This window comes from Montipora capricornis, chromosome 6, assembly GCF_036669925.1.
Source record: "Montipora capricornis isolate CH-2021 chromosome 6, ASM3666992v2, whole genome shotgun sequence".
In the NCBI taxonomy this organism is placed as follows: Eukaryota; Metazoa; Cnidaria; class Anthozoa; order Scleractinia; family Acroporidae; genus Montipora; species Montipora capricornis.
In genome coordinates, this window is record NC_090888.1 from 25,398,510 (window position 1) to 25,403,509 (window position 5,000).

Sequence of the window (5,000 nt, forward strand, 5' to 3'; positions counted from 1 at the left end):
GGCTTAACATGCCCGACCAGTATTCAGTAAGAACGTGGGTTCGAGTCCCGCTCAGGGCAAAAACCAATTTTTCGGATGGGCGTGTCGAAAGGTAAAATGCACGGTATGTTTTTGTATCTGTAACAAAGCCTTGAAAATATGATAGTAAAAACAGCAACAGGAACGTTAACTAGAAGTCAACATTTCGTCGTCATCTTTCTTATCCGCGTGGTTCTTTCCACGGTACCTTGAAATAACGGGTATTTCTGCCATGTACCGGAAGGCATTGTATTTTTGGTCACTTGGGACAAGTCTTTATTTGGAGTTGTTTCGTTTTCTGTCTTTTGTTTCTTTTGTTTTACGTAACCTGTGCTCTGGTACCTACAGAAGGAACCGAAATACCATAAAATAGGAACAAAACTAGGTTATTATATCGGATCGCTGATTTTTGTTATTATTATCTGTGAATAAGTGTTGCAAAAATGATCGAAGATTGCTTGAAAATGTTGATATTGAGACTATGCTTTTGCTTTTTGAGGTTGCGTCTAGCAATTTGTGGACCAAGTCTGTCACCTCTGCTTCTGATTTGTCACGGTCTGACAATTTCGATTTGTGCCTGAAAAATCGATTTCTGACCTAGGCAATATGATTTTCTATCAGATACTATAATCTTTGATTTTTAAAGTTCAAGTAATCGATGTAAATTTTGGAAAATTACTCACCTTCCATGGTACAGTACCACACTTCGATATCGATATTTCTGCCTCGTTACTCAAGTTACCCAAAACATCTCGAGAAACCCGGTGAACAATACCAATACCGCCTACAATATCTACGAATATACATATTTTCGCTTTTTACGCGGGGGCTTTTAGGTTGCTTTCTCGGATTTTGGCCCATATTTTTAATGCACTTACGTTTTCTTCTTCGAATGAAGTAAAACATTCAACTCTTATCAAAGCATAATAAACTTTCAAAATTTGGCTTTCAAAATCATACAATGTAAAGAAGCATAGGACTTCAATTGTATATCTTTCCCATTGTGGAACAAAAAAACACATCCTTTAGGGAGGCTTGATAAATTGATAAAGGCTTGGCTGCTTATAATCGGTGCCTATTTTTTTTCCTCTCTGATAGGGTTTTCATGATCAGTTTTGTTTGAAGACGAGTAGATTTCATAGTTGGATGAGCTTCACGTACAATTCGTGGCCGCCATTATGACGTGGACTTCGATGCGATACCGCTGGTAATGGGGCTTTTGGACTATCAGAGCATTCTGCTTCGCTTGCTTTACTAAAACCAGGGTTTTCGGTAGCATTTACAGGGGTTTCGTTTCAGGCCGGACGCCGAACGCAACGTCCAGTTGTTTGACATGTAACGTCCGGTAGTTCACACACGAAATAATTATTTTTTCAAGTGAGAAAATCGTTATTTCCATTTATTAACCAAAGAAAGACTTGACCCTTATTTTGCTATCTTAGTTATGTAATGCATACAGTCGACAAAAGAAAGGAGATAATTCCTGTCATACACATGTATAATAAAATTATTTTTCATTATTCCCCGTCCCTTCCCCCCTCCCGTGCTAGCGAAAAATAATGACCAGAAAAGTTCGCTGACAACTGACCCTGACTTTGATCAGAAAGCATCTGTCCGAATCAGTCTTTCTCACGTTTCATGTGTACATCATCTCACCGAAATGAAAAGAATAAGCAATTTTTTGCGCCATCGGTGAAGAAAAGACAAGTTGGCGGTAAGTGTGTTATGTATCTAAGAATAATGATTAATAATAATGATGTGCAGCACTTTTGCCGCAGCTTTGCAAGGTCACTCGGTGCCAGACTACCATCCTGTTTTTAATAGTCTCAGCGATAGTAATAGTATATTTTTTGTTAAAGAAACCCAATTTATAGCTGTAATGCAAGATGTGGAGAGGGGAGATGTGTGCAAAGCATAAAGTGGTTTATTCGCAGAATGTTTTTTTTTTACTTGCCCCAGGCGCAGCAGGTGATTTGTATTCATTTTTTAACGTCTACGCTTTCAATTATAAATATACATCAGTGAAATTGCTTTCGAAAATAAAGGACATTCATCTTTCCGATTGGAGTCCGTTTTGGAATCGACTGTAAAACGAACAACTGGAAACTGATGATTATAATTGCCAAATCAGTCAAATACTTCATTTTCTGTGAGCTCTTTTTTCAAGGCCTTAAAAGACTTTCCCGGTTAACCAATGCCGGTCCAGAGAACTCAGGAAATTGCATTTTAGAGAGTCAAATTTTACAAATTTCCCGGGGAGGGGGGGGGGGGGGCATGCCCCAGGATCCCCCTAGGAGTTCGTGCCTCCGGCACTCAACGTTCACACCAGCGGCGCGAGCGGTGCAAGTCCACCGGGTGAACCACTGCATCCGGTACTTCCAAATACTACCGAAAACCCTGCATAATGAAATACACTAAGTATAAGGATATTCCAGGCGTGGCCGTCTTCTTAGATTTTGAGAAAGCGTTCGCCTTCGGTGGAATGGAACTACATTCAAAAATGCCTAGAAGCAACTAATTTTGGCCCTCATCTCTGCCAGAGGGTTTATGTTTTTTTTATCATAATATTTCCAGTTGTGTTGTGAGCAATGGTCACGCGTCGGAATCCTTCTTACTTGAAAGAGGTGTTCGACAAGGGTGCCCACTATCGGGCGTTGTTTGTTATAGCCAAACCACCCAAGATAAAATACACTACGCTCATCAAAACAAGGCAATAGGGAGGCTTAGAGATGAAGGACTTTTCTTTATTTAACAAGGCTTTAAAGTTAAATTGGGTTAAGCGACTTTGCTCAAACTCAGACGCCCCGTGGTAGTACATCCCGAAGTCCCTTCTAGCGAATGTTGGGGGCCCAGAGCTTTTCAAATGTAACTATGACATTGGTCAGCTTAGTTTAAGTAAATGCCTTCCAGCTTTTTATCAGGAAATAATCACATTTTGGCAAGACGTAATAGCTTCCAACCCAAAAAACAAGAATGATGTTCTTGAACAGATAGTCTGGAATAATAAGTTATTAAGTCTGATAAGAAATTTATGTACTTGTAGCATTGGCGTTACGCAGGAATTCTCAAAATTAACGATATCTTTGAAACACAGCAAAAATGTTTTTTTTCCTTCGACTCTTTTCGTAATAAATTTAATGTAAGATGTAATTTCTTACAGTACTTTAGCCTTGTTAACGCCATCCCTCAATGTTGGAAAAAACTCCTTAATTGCTCCCTCGGACAAAGCTCAATAACGCAAACATTTGTTTATTAAAATAGAAGAAATGACTTGTAAAAAAAATTATAGTACGCTGTTGTCTCTTCGATCAAAGCTTCCGCCGACTTGTGAGAAAAGACTCTTAAATTTTGGCTACCAGAAGGATGATTTGAGAAAATTATATCTATTGCCTTTTAAAGTGACAAAAAAAGTAAAGCTGTCAATGTTCCAGTACAAAATTATGCATAATATCCTGTGTACTAAGAGTTTATTATTTAAAATGAAGAAAGAAGACTCCCCACGCTGCCCTTTTTGTCCAGCAGATCATACCATCATTCATCTTTTCACTGAGTGCACGCTAGCCACTTTGTTCTGGAAGGAGTTTCTGGATTGGGCCTCGCACATGGTGAACCCAAAATTATCGCTATCAATAAAAGAAATTATGTTTGGTATTATTAATCCTTTGGCTACTAGAGATTTGGCCGAAAGACACGTTTTGAAGCTAGTTGAGGGGTTTTTCGGTCAATGTCGTGCTGTTTAAGAGCTAAATCTCCCTACAAACCCGTTTCCAGGTTGTACACTCCGCGGCCTTTTCAGCTAGGTGCAAAATAAGCGCTTGCAAAGTTCGGGCATGCGCAGAAAACAAAATTTCGACATAAAAGCTCTTAACGGTAAATTTTACATCTTTAATGAATTTGTTTCCCTAGCTCGTGATAAAATCAGTCTAGAAAAATATATTTCTTTTACGACTAGTTGCGAAAAAGAGTTCAGAACAAAATGGTCTGTTTTTTCTTCTCTTTTAAATACGGTATGAAGTTTTGTTTACTTTTTGCGCTCTCATTTAATTTTAGTTACCACTAAAGTTTTTACTGTATTAGGTTTCTTTTTTGTCAGCTTAAAGTTGTAGTGTTTGTTTTGTTACAGATTGTCTTTTGTGAATGTTAACTGCATGTTAACTGTGTATGTTCAATAAAGTTGTCTTTAAAAAAAAAAAGAAAAAAAATCAAAAGTTACTCAATATGCTGAAAGTGGTAAAAGTTCCCAAAAGTTGCTGAAAAGTTGCCGAGCAACTTGTGGCTAAGCCTATTTGGTAGGCTGCAATTTTAGCTTTTTGTTTTGCATTAAGGTTTCCTCCACCCGGAAGAACCTCTTCAAGAATACTGTCGAGATCCGTGTTTCTTCCCGCGAAATCACAATAGAGAGTACGAGAACAAGCGCAAGGGTAGAAAGCATAGAAGGCAGAAGCAATGCACGCAAAAATTGCGCCATCCAGGGCTCGCATTCCTCTGTAACAATTACACCTTTATTGCACTATTTCGACACTATTTCAGCTTCCTGCACTTTGTATTGGATTAATTGACGTGCTCTCTACCAATCAACACGCTAAAAAATTTTCGTGTATACTATTAACGATAAAATAGTTGCACAAAATTGGATTTTCGAAAGGCTTCAAATTGGCGCATATCTCCAGTGTTCTAAGTTCAATCTTCATTCGGAAAGTAGATGAGTTTATATATAATTAGGATTGGATTGGGATAAATTTGGCGTTTTCGTTTAGTTACGAAACTGTTGCAGCTTTCCTTTGTGACAAAAAATGTCCTTGTATGGTTGGTTATTGATCGCGTGATCAGCGGCAATGTTGTTAAATACAGAGTAAAATTAAAAGGTGTTTCGAGAAGGAAAGAGCATGGGCGCTTTCCATTCGAGAGAATTTTCGAGACTTTCGGAAAAGATCTTCGAATTATTTAGGGGAACTTTTACAGCTTGTCCAAATTCTCTAAAT